Raw genomic sequence first — 23,841 nt, 5'->3', positions numbered from 1 at the left:
TTAATCTTAGTTTAACTATAATTGGCATGTATACGTTGCCAAAGTAGATGTTTTACGTTGATCTTTGACATCAAAGCGCATGTTCCTAGCAACATTATAACATATGAGCAGTATTAGGGTTGTAGCGCTGTGCTAATACTCTGGTACTGTACCTCTAGTACTGCAATTCTATCATGATACCGGTGCGACGCGGGAATTTAAGCGGAATACCACTTCAAGTGGCATTCGGACGCAACGGAGTTCTTCGGTGCTTCACAACAACTTTCAAACGCAGTCCGAACAATTCCAAACGCATTCTCTCGCTGTATAGCATGGCGCTGCTGACACCCAGCTTTTCTTTTGTCGCTCGCTGATTTTGAGTGGCACAACGACGTCACGACCACTTCGGTGGTGGTCATTGGACTGTGCTTATTCCACCACAGTTGAACCGGCAATTCGCATAAGACGGATGACGACCCCATCCAGAGCAACGACCACAGATGTATAGAGTTGGATCATTAATACTTCGCGACTAGAAGCGGCTGCAAATTACCGTTAAAGTTTCTTTTAAAATATCCCATAAATTTGGTATAATTAACGAATGCTTGCTGGCATGACCCAGTCGTAGTGATATGTGTAATTATATATGGCTTAGCAAAGCCGCTAATTACAAAATATATGCTTTGTTTGAGAAGTGCGCACACAGATCACATGCGGTGGCCTTAGTCCGATTTTTGGGCATAATAACCCGCCTATTTGTCGTGGAACATAATACATTTAAAAACCTTTTTGCACGCTCTGATCGCGCGAGTATCTGGAAACTAGCCCAAAGGCATTTCGTTCTAAAAACATCAAATACATTTCATTTGATTGAATTTTTAAGTTAAAACGAAAACTTCTTTCCTTCTGTCTACAGAATTCACTGCCACACTGCGCAGCCCACGTCGGCTTAATGGAGATTCCGAATCAGACTCACCCTTCGCCGCACCATAAAAGAGGTCTACCTTGAGCTCCGCCTCGACAAACGCCTTTACCCTCCCCCTCATCCATCACTCACGGTGCCGGAGTCTCGCCTTCTTCGCACATTCAGATGAATGCAGTTATCACCCCGTCCCGCCTCTTCCTCTATCGCTACCGATCGGACCCTTCCTGTCCCAACTGCCCCTGTATCTATGCGGGCCTGGCCTCTTCTATTGCCCGGCTGCTCAGCAGTCGGGTTCCTTCCCGCCACCCTCTCTATCCATCACCACCTGGCTCGACTGGCTTGGCGCTGAAGGGGAAGAACAGCGGCTTCTGGTCGCCCAGGCGGTCGACATGCTCGGCCTATAAATTATGGTCGATTAAAAGTCTTTTACTACTACTACTACTACTACTACTAATGGCTTTGGGCAGGTGTATTCGCTAAACCGTATTTTTGCGTAATTTTATCAACGTACAGAAAAGAAGCAGTGGCCTCGTAATATGGAATTATACGTTGAGCACGTGCGAAATGTTAGGCCGGCGCTTATTAAACGCACGTGGCCACGCGCTAAGAGATTCTTACGCTTCCGTACGTCGTGCCCCGTGATCGCACTTTTCCCCCTATTTTCCGCTGCGCTAATTCCTTCCTTTTGTGCAAATCGTTATGTTACACACTGCTGTTTTTTTTTTGCATTTCACTTCTCTCTTGCACAATTTTCATTAGGGCTGTGTAGCTGTTGCTCACGTCATTGCTTATTTACTCGCAAATTTTTTTTTTCATTTCGAACACCATCTTTAATAACTAAAATTATCGGTAGCAGTTGCGAATCACAATTCAACACGTTTTTGTTATTTTTTGCGTTTTTGCGTCAGAATTTCCCACCAACAAAAAAATTGGAGGCTTATCAAGGTTAAGCCCAGTGGATGCGAATCATGTCCTTAGCGTTTGGAGGCATCAGGACCGCATACACGCCCGGCGCAAAGACGGTGCCGCGGTTGGGGGCCCAGAGACTCACGCGACGGCGGGCGCGCGCCGCCTCATCCCTGGCGTGACGTCACATATCACGTGATGCAGCTATAGTGGCGCCGCCGCCGCGTCGCGCGCGACGGCGCGCACCGAAGCGAGGAGGCCTCCGCCGGGCGACGTCCGACGGAGCGATATGAGGCCCCATCTGCAGCCGGTGTGACGTCATCACGTGACGTCACATCATGTGATCTCACTTCAAGGTCAATGGTGGCCACCGCCGGGAGGCGACCGACGGCGCGATATGAGGCCCCACCTGCAGCCGGTGTGACGTCATCACGTGACCTACTTGAAGGTCAATGGTGGCCACCGCCGGGAGGCGCCCGACGGCGCGATATGAGGCCCCATCTGCAGCCGGTGTGACGTCATCACGTGACCTACTTGAAGGTCAATGGTGGCCACCGCCGGGAGGCGCCCGACGGCGCGATATGAGGCCCCATCTGCAGCCGGTGTGACGTCATCACGTGACCTACTTGAAGGTCACTTGAAGGTCAATGGTGGCCACTGCCGGGCGTCGCGCGAAGGCCCGAAACCTACGTTAATATGCTTCGCATAAAATATCGAAGATTCTTAGACGACCAGCGTATAAATGTACTAACAACAGGTGGCAGTTGACGCATGCTAACCGAGCTTGTTTGACACGTGTATCGTATATGAAACTATGAAAAAACATATTCTGCTTGCATAATACTTTATTCATTGTTTTACATTTTTGTGTTATTTTATGGTCACATCTTAAGCCATCTTGAACTAACAGAAGCCACATCACACGGCTCCACAAGTACGCGAGTGTCTGAAGTAGTGGCGAAACCCATCTGGAAGGTCCACGTTTTTCGCTTCAAATATTTAGGGCGTCGAACATGATGCTTTTCTTGCGGCTTTGTCACGATACTTTGGCGCTTCAGAGTTTCCCATTCCCTTCCGCTTTATTAGTAAGGCATGTTGTTTGGCCGCCGCGGTGGCTCAGTGGTTAGGGTGCTCGGCTACTGACCCGAAAGACACGGGTTCGATCCCGGCCGCGGCGGCCAGAATTTCTTTGAAGGAGAAATTCTAGAGGCCCGTGTACTGTGCGATGTCAGTGCACGTTAAAGAACCCCAGGTGGTCGAAATTTCCGGAGCCCTTCACTACGGCGTCTCTCATAGCCTTAGTAGCTTTGGGACGTTAAACCCCTTAAACCAAACCAAACCAGTAAGGCATGTTGACGGGCTAGTTGGTTTTCCATCTTGAAACCTGGAAAAAAAACCACCTAGCCGCATATAATTTCACGAGGACAAAAAAAAAGAGACGAGGAGACGCCTGTGGCGCCTGTCCGTTGTCTCCTCGTCTCCTTTTTTTTATCCCCGTGAAATTATTTGCGCCTAGGTGTTTTTTTTCCAAGTTTCAAGGTTGCTGTTTATACCTGTTGCATCTGCACTACCCGTCACTCATTCTTCAAGAATTTCAAACCTCTTTCAAAAGTTCGGCCCTCGTCCCCTCTCTCTTAAGTCCCATATCTCCCGACCTCTTCTCCCGGCTGAGCCCTTTCCATTTAGAGCGCTAACCCCTCCCCCCTCTCCCTACACCACGAAGCACTAATTTTCTTTGTGATTATATCACTTTTTCGGAGCCGTTTTTCTTCGCGCGGAGCTACGCACTTCGCCGCTCTTGGTCACTCCCACGATCTCCCTTTCTCCACCTTTCAGCTGGAAACTTTTTCGAGCGACAACGAAAGCTGTGTAAAAGATAATGACTCCCCCCCCCCCCCCCCTTTCGTCTCCCCTGCCCCTCACCTTAGAGCAGCGCGATGCATCACCGTGACACATCCTTGACTGGACAGCTCTTACCTTGGGTTGCACGGCGGCGCCCAACCACACAACAAGCGCGACGGAAAAGCAGGCCGACCACCTTTGTTATCTCATTGGTGGAGCGTGGGCGATGAAGCCATGCCTCCTCAGGGGCAGCGACTGCGGCCGCACACGTTTTTTGGCTGCGTGCCGCAAGGCGAGTGCAATGTAGACATTTGTAAAGAGCTCGTGAAATTTTTTATCAAGTCTGAGCTGGGCTGTGTGCGATACTTCGGAGGTGGCCGCTTTGAGGTCAACTGCAGGTTGAAGCACGCCATCCAGTGATTAAAGACTTAGCGTTCAAGCCTTAAATAATAGAAACTGCCACCTTCCGGTGTGCGCAGTTTGCTCACAATCTAATCGGCAGATTGTGATCACGCCACAAGGTCAGGTGACCTAGGTGGGGCCACCTAGGATGCTCCAGGGATTTTCGCTCACAACGTCGCCACCGTCGACGACGACAAAGCCGCAAGGATAGAGTTACCTGACGGAGGCCCGTGGGTGGAATGCAAGCGCCTAATATCTTCCGGAATAGTTTGGCGCTGCGGCATTGTGTACAATTGGAACATTATATTTTGTTAAGCGACACATTGTTCATTTTAAGGCCACAGTCTGCGCTAAAGAACCAGATGTCCTTTAATGCTGCACGTTCTTGATTTCAGCCAGCCATGAAAGGAGAGCACATCGCCCTGTGTTTTTTCCTGCTTGTCGCCGTAGCGCCTGCGGTTTCAGGTAAGCGCATATGTTCTCAGAAATGTCATTTTTTTGGGAGGCCGTTAGCCTCAGTATATAATAGCCGTATAGAATTTCCGCATGTTGAACATTGCTTTTCATTCAATTTTTTTCTTGCTATAATATTCTTGCTACAGTAGTAAAAGTGACGGCGAAATATTGCGTTGAAAATGTTGCTGACACTCCTAAATCCTGCCTGTTTTTCGCAAAAATTTCTCCTGTACTGATCGTTCACCAACTGGCCGAACGTTGCGCACTGCGCTGTTGGACGCCAAATGGCTCAATTCATGGGTTCCTGCGCTGAGAGTCTGATCGTGGTCATCTCTTCGAAGTTAGGAATAGGTGTGAAGGAATGCCATCATAAAGCTACCAAAATGCGCAAGTTCCTTAAACTTTGAATGAAGAATTGTTTCAAGTTTTTGACACGTGCTTAAATTATCTTTTTATTTCTCGCGGTAAGCACACAAACGTTTCAAACAATAATTCTCTCCTGGGCGATAACAAAGAAGCTGAAGATTCTTTCCCTCAATGAGTGAAACTCGTGGTCATAAGCTCTTGCAAGCCTGGCCAGTGTGCTCCAAATGTGGACGAATCATTTTTTTATTTTTCTTTCCCCTTGCTTTCTAAAAGATTTAAAAAATTGCGACGTTTCGGAAAAAAAACTTGTCTTGCAAACTATTCTTTTACTTCATACGGCGCCAAAAGCATGATCGAGCTTCTGAAAATATGTGTTACAAAGCGAATTGCGCACTTGTTTTCAATATTAGAGAAGCAAGATACGATCATTATTGTTTTAGCAAACGAATGCGTATCTTGTTAGTCCATTCTTTAAGGAAAGATCACAATTCATATCGTATTTTGCACTCAGAAATCTATAGCCACAGCGGCAAACGAGCAATAGTTTCCACATTGACGAACGTTCTCTGTACAATTTGTCATGAAAAACGGGCTCAGATAAGGTTATGCTGGAATGACGCCAGCCAGCATGGACGGCTCAGTTAAGCGTCAGCTGAGAATTCCTTCCAGAGTACACAACAAGATTGACCCCTAAAAAAATTTTTAGACAGTCTATAGAATGTCCATAGACTTCTGTCTATGAAGTCTATAGACTATAGACAAATTCTATGTACTAGCCTAAAGGCAACACAAATGCTATAGACAATCTATAGATGTATGGAAGTACACTTTGAGTATACTTTTCTCTATAGACTATGAATAGACAAAAGAAATATCTATAGGAAAGCAATGGAGCCTATGAGGTCTATAGACTGTCTATAGACTTGTTTTATAAGGGCGAATCAAGTGCTATCATCCCCGGCCAGTTTGGCGTTTCCTGAGCTAGATGAAATACACTGCATTGTAAAGGCGTCGCATATTTGTTTCCAGTGCTATTCGGCGCCAGCCTCACGTTTGCTCATTCCAGCAAAATTTTTAAGGTCTTCTTATGATCTAACTCTCTGCCGCCCTTGGCTCCATCGACTCTGTCTTGGAGCCTACTATTTTATTCCAGTAGGAAATCAGTTTGCCTGGAGAAATCTTCGTCCAATGCCTTTTCATTCTCATTTCGATATCTATGTAATTAACTCAAGCTAATGTTCTAATCATCGGTGCTTTTTCTGTTATTCTCAATCTCTCTTTTTATTCTCCTTTTAAAATTTAGCAACACTCTCTCCAGACATCCTTCAATACTTTTCCCTGGATGCGGTGTTTTTCTACAGTATGTGAATGGGGCACAGCGGTCATAAGCTCCTGTGTTCTCTGAGCTACGCTGCCTTTATTAACGCGATGCGTTTCAAAGCCTTCGCCTCGCAAGACCAAAACCTAAAATAATCTTTATAACATTTCTGTCGCGGCATATAGCAGTGACGAATGTTTGTAGCCAAGAATATATTGCATTCGTTCGTTTTTTTTTTATTTTCAGCTGAGCCTCCATGCCCACAGGTGTTATGTATTCCACCACACGTTAACGTCGCTTGCTTCATTGGCGTCAGGGAGTGTCAGTGCGGATGCGGTAAGTACTGCCAGTGTCCAGCATCAAGAACCCGAAAGAAGTTCCTTGCTTAGCGAACTGCTGCTGTGTCCCGATTAATCATCTAACTATTGTAGCGGCTTCTGATATAAGTTTTGACATGGAGCCCCAAACAATGGTGCCCGCGGCCCATAGTGTTCTACGCAAGAGCTCGATGCTAACCCATTAACATGGGTTAACATTAACATGCTAACCCATGTTAACCTTGCCGGGACTGTACAGTCGGGGACAAAAGTCTCCGGACCACGTGTTCCTCAAACGAAGCTTATAGCTCTACTATCAGACAGCGGCTGCAAACCGAACTTGTGGAGATGAAAGAACAAAAATTTAACTTTTACCTCCACAAGTGTGGTCTCCAGCCGCCGAGTAATAGCAGAGCTATCGGCTTCGTTAGAGGAACACGTGGTCCGGAGACTTTTATCCCTGACTGCAAGTGTAAACCCAATTTTCGGAAAACTATGTTTCTTGGGCATGGAAAGGATCGGATGGAAAGAGAGATTGTTGAGGCATATCACATTAGAAAAGCAGGTGGTCATTGTGCTAGCGCCGCTTCTTTGTCTCTTCTTGATAATGAACTAGCGTTTTTGGACCATTGCGGTTGATTGCCACGAGACGATAGTAGAGCTGTACCTAAGCTTTGGTTTCCGAAATAAAATTCAGTTGGAAGTGCAGCATATGTCCTGTCGTACCTGTGCCTATTTTGTCCCCGTTTTTTCGTTCTGCTACGTTTTCAATATAACCCATTAAAGCTTTACGGTTTCAGAATATGCTTTGAAAAGTACTCTAGGATGCAGCAAATTGCCGAGAGAGGAAGAAATGGATCTAATATGAGGGCGTAGCCCTTCGCTCCTCGAGCAGAAGCCGATCCGATCCTTATAACTAGAGACCGGATTTTAGGCAAATGCCTATTTTTTTCAACGCTTGCGCACCATTTTTACATATGAGCACTAATTAGGTGTTGACAATATATTTAATACTCTTTTTATAGTGCCTATAAATGCCTATTTTGGGTGTCAGTGCCTATAAGTGCCTATTTCCGACGTCGGTGCCTAAAAATGCCCTATTTTACAGAAAAGAGGCCTGAATTACGCTGTGGTTTTGCTTTCAGATTCTGTTTGCTTTCGAATCCATTTCGGTTTTGAGTAGAACACACACGTGACAACATTAGATGAAATCGTCAGTTGGATGTGGTGAACAGTGCACCTACGCCGGCTGTGTACACAATACCAACCACGTCAGCCGAAAATATCGAAGCAACCTTTTTCCTATTTTCTGCCATTTTATCGTGGCAGCTTGTTGATGACTTTGGCTGTTAGAGTGGTAGTTGGCCAAATGGCACCACATTTCGGAAAGTATACGGAGTTAGTTATAGGTTCGTCCAAATTATTCCTTGTTGGCTCCAATTGAAACCAACTGTAAAATGTTCCATAAACCTGCTGGAAACAGTTTAAGTGATTAAAATTTCCCCCTGGGTAACCTACCTGATTTTCGTTCCTTGTGCCCCAGCTGCATGCCATCCTCATCAAATGGCATTTGGCGGTAATCTTCTTGGAGAAGGTCACACTAGACAGCTGGCAGTCGTGCGTGCATACGAAAACACATTCGTATGCACACACTTTATTCGCATTTATTCGCATTTATTGAAGGCATTCGTGCATGCCTCCAATAATTAAGTTAAATTCCTGTGTGAGCGAAGACTGAACTCATTTGTCAGATGCATTGAATTGACAATGTTTCTATCAATTTCTAAATACATGTCCTCCTGTTAAGGTGTTCATTGTTTCTACTTTTGTACACGACAAGCGAATTGTTTCTTTCGAGGTATACCAAAGTGTTTTAAAAGGTTTGGTAACCGTCCCTTTTGCTCTGCTGAAGCATGTGTATGGTACGAAAAGTTGCGCGACAGGCTTAAAAAAAAAACGGTTTCCATGTTTGCACCTTGCTTAAGGTCCCAAATCATTCCTGCTGTGTTTTTGTTTTATTTTACGGCAGATATTGCGCGCTGAAGTGTGCACTTTTGATAAAGTTTATAGTGCCTATTTTTTTCCGTTAGGTACCTAAAATGCAATTTTAGCCGCCTATTTATGGCGCCTAAAACGTGCTTTTTAGTGCCTAAAAATCCGGCCTCTACTTATAACAGTACATCTACATAGCTTTTTGAACGCTCCTCAGTTGAAAACACTGAGATATAATTGTTTCTTTAAAGCGCGAACTATTGCTGGACCAAATGAAAAAGTTTCGGAAGATTATATTTTTCTTGAGAAAGACTGTTTGTGGGAAAGAACGCTGCACGTATTTTGCGAAGATGTGTTTTGAGGGACGAATTGTTCGATGTTTCATTTCTAACACGTTTATACCTTCCAGTGGCCGCACGGGACCCGTGTACTTCCTTGCAGAACCGCTCTTGCCCTCCAGGTCAAGCTCTTAGCTGCCACAGGAATGGCTACCAATGCAGGTGCCGATGCGGTGCGTACTGTCTGTTCTCGTGTAACAAAAGCCACTCGCAGATTACTGGCCCCACAGGTACTGCCTGCATCGCAACTGATTTGAAAGCCATATTTTTTGGAGCACAACGGAAACCTAATCTATGAATGCAGCGTGCAGACCCCCTCAAACATCCTTGCAACTTTGCCCTTTTTGGTGCAGTCATTCTGACGAGAGAGGTGTGTTTACAGGTTCACTGGTGCACTCGATCACAGTCGCAAATACCGCAGGAAATTGGCTTGCCTGTGTGATTCTTGCGTCATTTTTTTTTGTATCTCAAGGATTGTAACTGCTCTTTATTTTTCTGCTGTTTTCGTGTTCTCGCTCGTAAAGCATATGTTGCTATGTGATCATCCAAATGATTGCGTATTTAGCGTCTCATATTACTTTTTTTATTTAACAGTTCGCAAGTGAGCGGCAGACGTTTTGAAATGATTCATCAAGACGTCCACTTCATCATTTTTGAAGATGGCGGCGGTGGTCTTTGGACTCCTCTCTGCGCGTCAAGACAAGTCAATAAAGATTCAATCGTCAACACTTTCTATTCCTTAACTCTTTCCTCTCTATTACTAGCGAATTATAAAGTGAATTTTTGAAAAACCTGTTTTTTTTTTAAATGAAAACATCTATAGGTGAAACACGTGGAATATCTCTTGTGCACGTCCGAATGTTAAATAGGTAAACTCTGCGTATGAAAAGAACAAAAAGTCGGCTTCCTGAGGCATTGGATATACCATCAATAAAAAATAATAAAAAGTTCGTTTCCAGTGTTACTAAACTACGAGATCAAACATCTTACCACTTAGTCCTGATTCGTGCAAAAAATTGGTAAATTGGTAAATTGGTTTTTGAGGAAAGGAAATGGCGCAGTATCTGTCTCACATATCTCGGCGGATACCTGAACTGCGCCGTAAGGGAAGGGAGGAAGGTGGGAGTGAAAGAACAAATATTTGTGTCCTCTGCTGTTTGGATTGCCGCAAAGAACATCCAATTGTAATTACATTGATTAAACAAAAAGAGTGAGAACCTTCTTTACATGTTTAAAAACGAGAAGGAAGTATTTGCATGGCCGCGGCTAATAGATGCAATCAATCAGTGTTCAGTGCATGTGACGGCTGGGGCACTTACAAAGACTAGCAATGAGAAACCGATAAAGAATTATTTCTCTAAAATACAAAGATTCCTCGGTTTCCTCCCTCCTCCCCCAAGAGTGGTGGTAACGACTGTGACAGTAGGGAGGCGAAGAAAATGAATTAAATCAATAAAGAAAATAAAAAAAATAGGTGCAAAAAACGCCGCCCCACCTTCTCATTATCTATGCTTCAGTAGCGCATTGAAGGGTCTTTGTCCTTATTCCGACGCGTTTCTTCTTTGCGCAATACAAGGAAACTCATGAAATCGGGCCTTTGGCAGCTAGACCTTCCTCACTGCTCTCTGAAAGGTAAGGTACGCCGTTCTATCCTTCTTAAGCTGCTGCCAAAAACTGTGTCACGTGCACAAATCTCAGTTTACTCTCACGGTATCTTTACCTCATTATTCAGCCTCCGCTATATGAAATCCGCCGACGCTCAAATGTCTCTTCTCTTTATGACCTTCTTCGGTGCCAGATGCGGCTATATATTATTCCCAAGAATTTCTCAATGTCGAGATTTATATTCTGCAACCTTTCCTCATATTTCCTCTTCCTTGGGGCCTACTCTTTTAGCCTTAGAAAAACCAGCTATTTTTATTAAGATTTCTTGTCAAGTACTTTTCGATTTCAGCATTGATAAAATCTTCTTCCAGTTTCTAATCATAGCTGTTCTTTCTTTTAATTTGAACACTTATTTTCCCTCTTCCTGTTTAGGCCCATTGTCCTTTGTCTCAGATCAAGAATTTTACTTGAACCAAGTGCTTCTCCCCTGCATGCGAATGGGGCACAGCGGTCATGTGATTTTCTTTTAGTTATGCATTATAAAGCGTTTTCCTGAGTAGATGAGGATATAAAATAATATTTTGAATAGCTTTGCCTCAGCGAGAGCCGTGTTGAGTCTTTGCTTCCGAGAGTTTGATATATCAAGTTTATTTATTTTTTTTCAGCGGAGCCCGCTTGCCCCCAGCTGAGATGCGCTGCCCCGAACCTTAACGTCGCTTGCTTCATTGGGGACCGGAGGTGTCAGTGCAGATGCGGTAAGCATTGCGCCGTTCCTGAATATCAAGAGTCCGGTAGGAAGTTTCTTGCTAGCCGACTTGCATATGACGCTATTCGCGCTTGTCGCGGCTTTTGAACGCACCGGAGTATTGGAAATCTGCACAGTTTTATTAAGAATCCATTTCCCAAGAAACATTGCACCTATTTCATTCATCAAGCACTTAACTGTTGATAGACTGAAGGGGAAGGTTGGAGAGCGAGGCCATATTGGTAAAGAAAGAGGCCGTTCCTTGAAAAGCATGCTGCGCATATTGACACAAATCGTTTTTTCGATGGAATATTTGTTCTTTTCTTTCTAATTTGCTTTTATTTTCCAGTGGGAGACCGGGACCCCTGTACGTCCTTGTTGCACCGCTCATGCCCCCCTGGCCGATCTCTCAGCTGCAACAGGAATGGCTACGAATGCAGATGCCGATGCGGTGCGTACTGTTAATTCTCCAATGGCAAAAGTCACTTATAAAACACTACGTCTGTACTTAATGCCACAAAGTCCACTGATTTATAAAGCATGGACTGCGAGCATATTGGGAAAATAAATTTATTGTATACGATCACCATTTTGGAGCTAGACTGATCCCATCTCCGTACAAGAACGAAATGTTTTAAGGTTTATTGTGTACTCGGCGTCACATATATCCCAGGATGCGGTGTTTCGCTCGCGAATTTCACGCCATTTTTTGTTATATTTCAAGGATAGGAAATATACTGCTCATTTTGTTGTTGATTTGATATCCATGCTTGCATAAACATCTTGCTGTCTGGCTGTCCCAACTTTTCTGCATTCACCATGTCATGATGATGATGATAGTGAATTTTTATGCCGCAAGGGCATCTGCGGCCAAAGATCTCCATTTCACTATGTCATGTTGCGTTTTTTCTTTATTCGACAGTTCGCAAGTGACCGACGGCCATTTCCAGAGGATTCGCCAAGGTTTTCACGTCATCACTTATCCTGACTGGCGGCTGTGGTCTTCTGTACGGTCCATGCGCGTCAGGACCAATCAATAAACTTTAACAGTCAGCTTTTTTTCTCCCTAACTCTTCGTCCACTATCATTTGCCAATTGTAAAGCACGTACTTACACTTAACGTTCTACCCTCCCTTCTTTCCTTCATTCCTACCCTCAGCGAGCGCATAAGGCGTCCAGCTTGTATGACACGTACATACCGATCAATTCTGGAAAAAAGCATTTCTTAGTAGAAAACTATTTACGAACACAATTTTGAGGCGAAAGCTCTTAACAGAGTGATAACAGAGGCATAACGTCATGCAAATGTTGATGTATATATTTTGTGGCTGTATTTTCTTTTGTGCTTGTGCTGTTGTGCTGTTGTGATTAGCTGCCAGGCGATACCGCCGGCAGGGGGCGCAGGGTGGCCCTCAAGCTGCACCAACGCAGCTTTTTGCCTTGCGTCCTCTCTCCTCTGTTACTGATGTAACCTTGTGAGAGTTAATAAAGATGTATGTATGTATGCATATTGCTCACGCTCGCGGCCAAGGTCGCGTCCGGTGTAACGCTGTCTTCCATTAATAACGCGGCAACTAATCAGCATAGGCGAAAACGAATGGTAGCATCACATAGGGGGGACAAAACGTAACCCCGACGGCAAGTTTGTTGACTGTAGATTGATCATTTAATTAATTATAGCCAAATATAGCGAAAACCCAAAAACAACGAAATGCGCTGATATAGCTACGGGAACTGTGCGACGTCACATCCCCCGGAAATCATTACAGCATATTGAAAATTATCACAGAATGGGCGGAGAAACGCCGGATTTTGGTCAAATTTCATTAACAATTTGTAATTAGGCGCAATTTGTACTTAAGATCACAGGAAGATCTATAAAAAACAAAGAAAACAAAGAAATGCGTTCATATAGCGCCAACATCGATATAGCGACTGCAATGGTGTGACGTCGTATCTACCGGAAGTCGTCACAGCATAGTGAAAATTATCACATAATGGGCGTAAAAACACCGTTCTTGTGTCAAATTAGTTTGAAAATAGTGTAATTAAGCGTAATTTGTACTTAAGATCACCGAAAGGTCTGTAATTTCGGAAAAAATTGATCAAAATTGAGGAAAAGTACAAGTCAAATCAAACTAAATGACGTCGAAGCAGTGTGGTACGCCGCCAAACAACCACTGCCGACGAGCTGCGCATGCGCGCAGCGTGACGTCACCGCTTTCTCTCGCCACCCTCTCCTCCTCTGGCGTGAAATGAATTCAAGCGCGGCAAATTCAAATCAGTGCAATCAGTCGCAAACGGCTTGCACCTTCCCGCACATAAGAAATATCAAAGTGCCCCCAACGAATTTTTTTTTCATATAACGGAATATTTCATTATAACAATCAATACAGGGGCAGCTCACCTTACGGCAGTCCTGAATATTTTTTTTATTTTACTGGTTTTCCTAGCGTTGAAAGTGTTCCTCGTTGGTTTTTAGGATAGCCAGAACTCCCTACCGTGTTATTCATAACTCTCTGGGGTGATTAAGAGCTGATGCCGAATTTTGGCACTCCCCAACCTTAGAATAAGCGCTTTGGAAGTATTTTTTCAAGTGGCTACCACTCTCAGTTCCACTCAATCCTTTCTTAATTTTTACTTTTATCTTCAAATTTTGTGCTTTACTATGAGAGAGGTAAAAAAATATGTGGCTGAATTCGACGTGCTGAATTCAGTGAGGTTTTCCTCAAACAGCATAAGTATTCCTAGCTTGGTAAATTTTGTTGATAGCTTTTCATTTAGTCCCATAAATCCATATGTGCAAGGTATTGTCTGCTCTCTGAGCCGCTTAATTTGCGTTTAGCCTAAATAAATCATCGGGGAATCTTGGGGTGAAGATTGGATTTCCTTATTTTTTTTTCAGTCGTGACGAAATTTAAAACACAAAACTGAAGTGTGTGACAAAACGTTGGCACGCGCCACCGAATTCACGCAGTAACGTGGTTTGAAAATATTCATTTAAGCCATATAGCACTCTGACATCACCAGCTCTGCTGTAGTCCCTATTTGGAATCCGTGACTAGGTTTCCTTCTGTGGTTCAAAGCTTCGTTATCTCAAATGAAGAAACTTAATTTTTGTTAAGAAAGATCGAATGTTACGGGTAATAATCCCGCCTTCCCTCACCCCCCAGAAGTCCATCAGCAAAAATAAGACTCAGAACTGTACTTCGCAGAGTCGGCTTTTTACGATTTCACCCTGACGGAGACAGCACATTATGTCTGACAGCTAGTCATTAGGTGAACATACGTGACTGTGATGGTCTCACTTAAATGCTGGCAATTTGAAGCCGCGTGTTAACTACAGATTTCGATATACAAAGAAATTGAAGGGGACAATTAGGCACCATCTTTATGGTAAGATGCGATGGCGTCAATAGGTTCATTAATGCATAGTTGGTCACTCTTGGTATTCATAGTTCTCTGGGAGTAATCACACCACTCGTGGCGCTCTGATGCAGCGGCTGATGCATGACAGCTGTGTGATGCAGGGTGCTCTTCCCGAGGAACTTATCATCACCTAGGAGGAGGAGGAGAAAACATTTATTGCAACACTGTACTAAATTGGGAAACGGAGGTAGCGATGGTCATTGAGCTGGGTGGCAGACCATATTCCGGGACACCATATCTTGCTGACCCGAAAGACGAGATTCAAATCCCGGCCGAGGAGGGGACATACCGATGGAGGCGAAATGCTTGAGCCGGCGTACAGTGCGTTGTGAGTACCCGTTAAAGAACTCCGAGTGGTCGAATTTATACGGCGGCTTTCACTCTGATTCATGGTATGTGAGGTAATGCAGTAGACTGCAAGAGCTCAGTGCAGATCGGTAGAGTAGCCAATGTAATCGCATTGTGTAAAAGAGACAGCTCTCCAATAGCACTTTCTTAAAAATGGTGCTCTTGGGTCATTAAAGTTGTCACCCTAAGAGGTCGCCGCCTTACAAACAACCAACAAAACAAACAAAAGCCGACTACAACCTAAACAGATTATGGAAAAATTGAATGTCATTTTAAAATTGATGTATTTCAACATTTAAAAGCACCCCCTTATGTGCCTTGGTTACGCACACCCTATACGTCGTACGAGGCCAGAGCGCCGTCCATACGAACATATGTGCACAAAACTCTCGAAAATCCCTTTTCACCGTTTACCCATAAAATGAATGAATCATTAACGGCGGGTGAATACTTTTAAGAAGTGAATTAAAGGTAAGCAGTGCAATTTTAAACAGATATGATTGTTAAACGCTACCATAATTGTGTGTGACAAAGTTTACGCGTTCAACAAACTGAGTGCTACGCGCATTGGACCGTTTATTATTTTGTCCTATATGCTACAGGCCGCAGTACATGCGCATGCAAAGAGGATCGTGTAAACAAGGCAACATAGAGATTTCCACACGGAAGGTAGTAATTCAACGCCATGTTATAAGCGAATGGCGCACAGTGGCAGGCAACTGGACATCCAGCACCCCGGAAGTTTAAGATGTTCTTCAGCCCTTGTTTTGTTTGCAGTACAGCGTTGATCTCTCACGCAGGCAGGCCTCGGATGAAAATACAAGGACGCTCATTGAACTTTGCCTTGTGGTGGCAGCGGCTACCACAGCGCTTCATATGGGGCGTTCTCGCATCTCTTAATCTGTCCATCCATTCGTTGTTAAAGAATCAAGTGACCGTTCCATTCGATTCAGTTATGCGGAAGTGAAGGCTGTACCGGCATTAAAGGTATTCTTGTTACTGTTTAGTTCAAGCGTAAAGCCGGAAAGCCATTTTTTTTGTATATTGCTCTGTGGCACAGCTAGTTGGATATGTCTTTCTTGCTTTCGTGATCTTTTGTAAGGGTAGCGTGGTCTCATTTGCGGCGATTAGCAATGAACCCGGCAAAACTTTGAAGTCATTCATCGCTACTTGTAAAATAAACCAGAAGGAGTTCTCAGCCAGAACAGTTTGGGCGGAGAAGGTTTTACATGGAATGCTATGTCAACGTTTTATCTCAGCGCTGTTAGTAACACAGTAAACGTATTTAGATAAGTTTGCAGCGCAAATGGATTTTCAGATACTATTCTTTTGTGGTAGCGTCTAACGCATCAGTAATTCGGCGCTTTATAATAGAGTTATAGCTGTTTATCGGACGTGTGATTGCCTTGAAGGCAGAGAAGCAGCAAGGATACTGTTGTTAATACAATAGGTTTTATTTCTCTATAGAAAATTTCCCGATCGAAAGCAAGCAAGGTTTTAAATGAAGACAGGCAGTGTGACTCAAATTGAACTAAGTGTGGTGGGGAACAGCTTCCTGAAGACTCTGGTACTAACTTTCATTCTCCATTTTTATTCAAGTCTAATTAGCGACCACCTGAACTGCTATCGTTCGAAAGAAAATATCGGACGAAACGTTCAAGACCGCTTCAAGTAGCAGTACTCTGAAGTGTTTATAGAACGGCAGGCTTCACCTAGCTTGTTTGCCTGTCAAAAAAGAAAGGCCACGAAAAAAACCATCCACCTGACAATGCCGCTATTTAAACGCTTCCAAACAGTCATTAAAACAATCGAACTGTTTTATCTTAGAAGCACGTTGGCTGGGGTTGTTGTAAGCTAACGGTGCCATCAGGCCGGCGAGTATTCTGCTAGCATTTGGGGCACCGAAGCAATACTTAGATGGTAATCACGATCGCCAATGTTGTCCCACAGATCTGTGATCTGGCTGTTTTTTGTCTCCATGCGGACAATACCTTCAAATACTAATTCAGCGCTTTTGTTAGCATCTGGAGTACCGGCCAGAGTGTAGAATAAACGTCATAATATAGCGGGAAGCCTGCTTCTTATACGGTTGGTTTCATTGCCGGTAATCAATGCTTTCAAGTGACCAGTGTGGCTCTTCTGACGAGTTAAAAGAAGCGATGAGGACTCACCTCCCCGTGTTGAAATCTGGGCACATAGAATAGTGTTCAACATCACTGCACACTCGATATGAAGAACACAGTGGAGGCAATGCCAGGGCCACCTTAAGCATTGTCAAAAGAAGACGCATCGCCAGTCGTTGCCACTGACGCTTGTGATGGCTGCGAAATTGCCAGTGTTGAATGGTTGTGGAATCCAAGTGCACGTATCACGTTCCTATCGGGTAGACAGCACAAGCGGCATAATAACAGTGCGCAATGTGTGCACTCGATGTACATGAAAAACATCATTCCTCTTCCAGAGAAGCTCCACCTCGAATTATTTTGTAACCTTTAATATGCCTTGAATTGTTTTGTCACTCTTTCATGGAATACCTGAACAATCAGCTCGCGGCCGCATTTAAAAAGGAACAACTTCACGACTTAAACTGAAACTACCCACGCCCGCTTTATATCCAGAAACTATTGCAGCAGTCGTGCGAAATTAGACGTGTTCTTTCCTTCCCGCGTGCCTCCGCACCAACCACGTGAATTGGATGCAAGACGCAAAACCTGTTTGCTGAGCGCTTCGAGTAACAGAGTCCAGCTTGAATGGGAAAGGCGTTGGCATTCGTATACCTCTATGTGTACCTTAATTACGAGCAGTCTCTCCGCAACAACAGCGACAGGTGAGTTGCATGAACATGCTTACAGTTGAGGGCTAAGTAGAAAATCCGCCTTTTACTACCGATTAATTTTCTGTACGGCGTTAAGGTGAGTATGGGATAGAGCAGCATCTTGTTTAGTCACAATAACACATGCAATGTGTTGCGGTGTGCTGATTTTATTTTGCATTTGTAAAACCTAAAAAGCATCCTTAAGGCATCACGGCAGTAACTCTGAAAAATATTAAGTTCATAGGATCAAAGGATCAGCGAAAGGCAAACTAATAAACTCCAAAATTGCGGAGAAATTTTTTCAGATGAAGCAGTAAAGAGAAATTTCTGCGGAAATTTTCTTCTCCGATTTGTTTCGTGAGCAAGCGCATTCAACGACTTTAGCGGAACTTACGTGCAAGTGAAAAATGAAAACGGAAAATGCGGCGAGAGAAGCGAAGCAAGAAAACAGTAACAGCAGTTGATGTTAGCGTTGTTTTTTGTGTGCTTTCATTGCGTGCGTTTTTTCAAGTTGCCCAAAGTTCCGAAATATTATACTATAATTTCGCTGATGCGTTTTCCAATCAGCAACTCCACGAAACGACTTCAATGGGCCACGGCCCTGCTCTCCGCGTAATTTTCGTACCTGTTTTTTCAGACAATTTCAGCCTGAAAATTGCGATTTCTTGCAACATGCATGACCTTTTTGGTGCTTTACCTCAAGCAACACATGAGACTGTGTAACTAATACCTGTCGCACACACTGCACCTCGACCGTAGTGGCTCACTGACAATGGCTCTGGTGCTCAACCCTGTCCGATCACCGGAGGCGTGGCATGCACTCTTTCGAGGGACACGAAATGCAAAAGAACCCTCAGACTTAGACTATGATGCGTATTTGGCAACAACAGGTGGTTGAAACTAGTCCGCAGTCGCATTGTGTATTAGTCGATATGGCTGCAAAATGTATGTATTAGTCGTTTTGAAGATGCGCGCTCAAATTTTTCTGTCGCCTCATAGCGCTGCCGGAATTACGCCGATCTTGTGCTATGCGCCATCAAAAATCTTGCATTTACTGCCTCTAGAGATTTCACTGTCCTGTGTAGTGTTTCATGCTCTCTTTCGGCGCCGCAAAAACATCCTGCTTATCCTGCTAACATCGTGCTTCTAACATTATGCTTAACTTTTTTCACTGGTCTTGCTGTCGGTTGCTTCGACCATTTTCACATTCATGGAGCGACACCAAAAGCTAGCGGAGCTGCGGCTTTTATAGTTTACGGGTAGCCACATCCTGCTCGGGTTTTGTGTGGCCTCTTGCTCCGTGACCACATATTGTCGGCTGTCACAAGTCTATATAGAACTCACCGTGTAGGAGCATTTTTGTGATATACAGCAGGTAGGGAGCGTAAGAAGTACCAGTCATCTAGACACATTCTTGAAATGCGCGCATCAGCTGTAACAAAACCTTTCTGGCTGTCGATCGATAATTTATGCGCTCCGGTAGTGCTCCTTTCGTATTCTGAAAGATTGCGCAAAATGTGCATAAGCCAACAAGTACGCTTCGATAAAATCGGCTGCATATTAATAGCTTTTAATACGTATAAAGCCTCCAAGAAAACAGCTTCGTTTTGAATAGGGTCTTCAAGATCGTGTTTAATGCTTGAGAAAATTTATGTATCTTATGAACCGAATAAATGCCGAGGTGAATAATCAATAGGGCGACATACATCAGAAAATTTGCTAGCGCTGAATGAGGTCCAAGTGAAAGATGGAAGTGGGTATAAGCGGTTTTGCTCGGAAAACCTGCCTGCCAGGAGTAGCGCGAAGACTTGGATGGTCAGGCTATAACCGGAAGTGCAGGCCGTAGGTCAGTCAGTGCGACTTATTGTTTTCGTCCCTGGATCTCACTCTGACCCCTTCCGTTTTATGCTGTCATTCAGAAAGTGGCGGAACTGAAGTTGTCAACGTAATAATGAGGGGCGAAAGCTTTTGAGTTACATGAAGGTGGCGCGTGGCTATGTGCATGCGCATAAGCAGCTTCCGTAGCACTCCACCGCTATCGCCTAGTGTGTCATTAAAACCTCATGTTTTGTAAAGATACGCTGTTTTCCCGCCAAAACAGATATCCTGTAATGTTGCATCTTCTCATTTCAGCCAGCCATGAAGAGAGTGTATATCGCCCTATGCTTCCTCCTCATTGTCTCCCTAGGTCCAGTGGTTTCAGGCAAGTATACATGTTCCTTGAAACGTCTTCTTTAGACCGGCAGTCAGCCACCCACTATATTCCTTCTCTCGTATAGTATGTCCCAGCGTTTTATAGAACTTTACCTGCGAAAAATTATCTCAAAACTCTGTCGTCATCTCAAATTTCACCCTAAATATAGTACTAATTCTAGTATTCCCGTCTTTGCTGTGTGTTGGTAGCCGTCTGATCGAACTAGGGATGGCGTGTGGCCTCTAGTTCAACAAAGTAGCGAAAAATACAGGTACTTTCAAATTCCTACGAAGACCTGTTTGAATTTTTTCACGTATATAGAACATTTTTATTTATTTCTGCTTGTAAGTGCCCATAAAGTTAAAACAATTATACTTGACATGGTCGACCACAACAAAGATGCAGTTTTTTCACTGATTGAATAAAATGTTGAGAAACAAACCCTTGCAAGCCTGTGCAAAGTGGGGCTATTCTACAGAAGCCAAAGTGCTTTTTTTTTTCTTGGCTAATGAGTTCCCGAAGAGGATATATTGCCTGAAACAAATATTTCAGTGGACGTGACGCGGAACGCAAAATCGAGCAAGAAAAACAATTTGAACTCAAATGAATAACAAAAGTTGTTCCCACTGTTACACGTAGTATGGATCGCCCCGCCGCGGTGGCTCAGTGCTTACGGCGCTCGGCTGCTGACCGGAAAGATGTGAGTTCGATCCCGGCCGCGGCAGCCGAATTTCGATGGAGGCGAAATTCTAGAGGCCGTGTGCTGTGCGGTGTCAGTGCACGTTAAAGAACCTCTGGTGATCGAAATTTCCGGACCCTTTCAGTACGGCGTCTCTCGTAGCCTGAGTTGTTTTGGGCCGTTAAGCCCCTATAAAGCAACCAACCAACCAAACCAACCAACTTAGTAGGGATCAAGCTTGACAGTTTGATGACCTAATGAATGCGAAATCACAGCGCATCAAGAAATCCGGTACACGCAAGATTCTGCAGAGAAATCTGGAGCCCTACCGGGAAGAAAAGAAATTTCTTCGCTTATATATTTTTTCGAAATATCTTCGAAATATATTTCGCTTAACACGAAGGCAAAAGCATGGAAGCGGCTATGCCTTCTGTATAAAAGCATGACGCACGTGCTCCCACGGGAAACCAAACAACTAAAAACATTATGGGATAATCTCAAAAACTGAAGAAAGCGAACGCGCAACAGGCCAGGAGCGTGGTGGCCACAGGTACGTTTCCGCTTATTTTTTCCCCTGAAAAGCTGAAATCTTTTCTTCCCTCGGAAAGTTGCAAGTATATATTATAACGTTTTGCAGGCGGCGGACCACCGTCTGAACCATTGGACGACAGCCTTGCCCGAATCGAGGCGCTTGTGCCGCGTGTGACGGTGCGAATGGCAAATCACTTCGACAGCAATAGGTCGTCGCAGTCGCCAGCCAGCATGCCATCCAGACAGACCGACATTATTGGCGGCATGGTGCTAGGGAACGTGCAGCCTGAAGACGGCGTCATTGGTAAGCTTAACACCGTTTCTGCTACGACTACAATCGTTTCCGTGGTTCTGCGGCCACCTTCGCGCGCTTGACTGCTACGTAGTGAGTGCTCGATTGCTGCTAACGGCCAGTGCAATTGCGACCGACAAACAAATGGCTTGCTGGCCTCGCTTCCCGATATTGCCATCCCCAACCATTACAATATTAACGGCTTGACCACATATGTACTCTCTTAGGAATCAATATCTACATTTTTTTTGCTGCTATAAATGTTATGTACATTTCCCGTTTGTGGAGCACAGTCTGAAAAATTAACACATGAGCAAATTATGTAAAAAAGAATAGCCTCTTCCTGTGCCACTTTCTTCAGCTTGCCTTTTTCATGGAGAACTAGTGCCACTGTGTTACAAGGCAAACACTGTATGCCTGCTCTGAATGCACATTATAAAGTTCCATTGCAGCACATCTGCGTGAGCTTATTGTGCTCAAAGAGCACTGTAGAGTACATCATGCATTATGTGCCATTAAGGCGGTATAGTATAGACATGCACTGGCATAGTTGATGCATTAATTTTTTCTGAACTTATGAGTAAGGTGCCATGAAATCTGCTTTTCTTATGTGTCATTTATTGGTTTTGCTGCCAAACATAGTGAAATGTCTTATCAACACTCTTTTCCACAGACTTCGTGACGAGCCTAAGGAAAGGTGACCAGGGAGGGATCCTCAACAGTTCTGAGCTGAGCTGTCCAGCACCCCATCTTAGCCATAGCGGGCCATCAGTAGATGACACGGCCACAAGGGCTTCATGCAGCCATGATATAGAAGACGGAGGAGCCCAGGAAGGCTCTGTAGCTGAGGCAGTGGCCGGCCGTCGCCAAGGCAGTCGACTCACTGCCGTCGACACAGCACTGTTAAGGGAGCTGGAGGCATGCCTTCGTGCTTCAGAAGAAGAGCGCATTCAGAGGCGCATGGAGCATGAGAGAAGGCTGAAGCTGATCAATGATGAGCATGCCTTCAAGGAAGAACAGTATGCTGACGAAAGGCGGAAGCGCAATGCGTTGCATAAAATGAAAGTTCGAGTTTTAAAAGCAGAGGAACAGGTCCTGATTTTGAAGCGAAAAATTCTGCTAATAAAGCTGGAACTGCTAGAAGTAGGAGGCAATGTTGAACCTGTCCATATGCCACATATCGAATAAAGTCTTTTCATACAGTCATTTTTATCTGTCTTATAGAATCGCCATTGTCTGACCTACTGGGATCTCTTAGGTTGTAACATGCAGCATTATTCGCAGCTTACCTCTACTGAGTGTCCATATAGCTGCCACCTTTACTAGTAAAGCAACGCTAAATAAGGTGGCTCAGATGCTGAGTGCCCGAAAGTGAGTCGGGTTCACGCAAATCCGCACCTGCATCTTCAGGATCTGGCTCATTGCCATTAGGGATAGGATACCGCTAGGTGCAAGCAGCGTTATGCAGTGCTGCACATGCCGTTATTATTGCAGCTTACCGCTTCGTCGCTCCGTCAGCGTATCCAGTTTTGTCCTCAGGCAAGCAAAATGTCTCTTCCAGATTCCAAAAGCCCGCTCAATTGAATTTCATGTTTTAATATGACGCCTGTTGTAACTGCAAGGAACACGACAAAATGTGAGCTTGCGCATGTTTTGCATCACCTCAGCAAAGCCAATTCTTCCTTACCTTTCCTCTGAAGTTGTTCGAGGATTTTTCAATGGAGTCATCAAGAAGGGCATACAAGCTTAACCTTGGTCGCCAAGGAGAACGCCATTTACTGCCAGCTGCTCGTACATGATTGACACTCTACTGTTATCAAAAGTTTGACTGTCATGAACAGAGCCTGGCCAGCTTGTCACGACGCCGAAAAATTGCAGCTTGGGCCCTCAGACAACCTGTAAAAGCAGAAGAATGATTTCAGACAGTGGCCTGTGGATTGACGTACACTTCATGCGTACAGCTGCCATGTACAGTCATCCACACACTTGTCTAGAGCACTGAAACGGCTCGGCCTTCTCTGATTTTGTGTCATTTGTCACTACTTGATGCGCTTGACAAAGCTTTCTGAGGCACAATTTGTTACCCATTGCCATTGAAATGCGCATGCACTCTGGATAAGTATGTCGTCGAAATATATATAAATATAATGCCAAAAGTTACCAACAGCAATTTAACCTGCGTGCGTGCGTGTGTGTGTATGTGTGTGTGTGTGTGTGTGTGTGTGTGTGTGTGTGTGTGTGTGTGTGTGTGTGTGTGTGTGTGTGTGTGTGTGCGTGCGTGCGTGCGTGTGTGCCTGTGCGTGCGCCTGCATGCGCGTGCGCGTGCGTGTGCGTGCGTGTGTGTGTGTGCGCGCGTGCGCGT

At 44.6% G+C, this 23,841-nt stretch overlaps 1 long non-coding RNA gene across 1 annotated transcript; it reads left to right on the top strand.

The window, feature by feature from the left end:
• Nucleotides 1–8,929: 8,929 nt before the first annotated feature.
• On the top strand, nucleotides 8,930–11,840 carry LOC149333034 (uncharacterized). Its single transcript, XR_016284924.1, has 3 exons — nucleotides 8,930–9,014; nucleotides 11,112–11,201; nucleotides 11,547–11,840. It is a non-coding gene; the product is annotated as an uncharacterized LOC149333034 (long non-coding RNA).
• Nucleotides 11,841–23,841: the final 12,001 nt, after the last annotated feature.

This window comes from Amblyomma mixtum, chromosome 8 (assembly GCF_055824585.1).
Source record: "Amblyomma mixtum isolate Tamu chromosome 8, ASM5582458v1, whole genome shotgun sequence".
NCBI classification, from domain to species: Eukaryota; Metazoa; Arthropoda; class Arachnida; order Ixodida; family Ixodidae; genus Amblyomma; species Amblyomma mixtum.
Note: the sequence above shows the minus strand (reverse complement) of the source record. Positions and strands in the feature narration are given on the sequence as shown.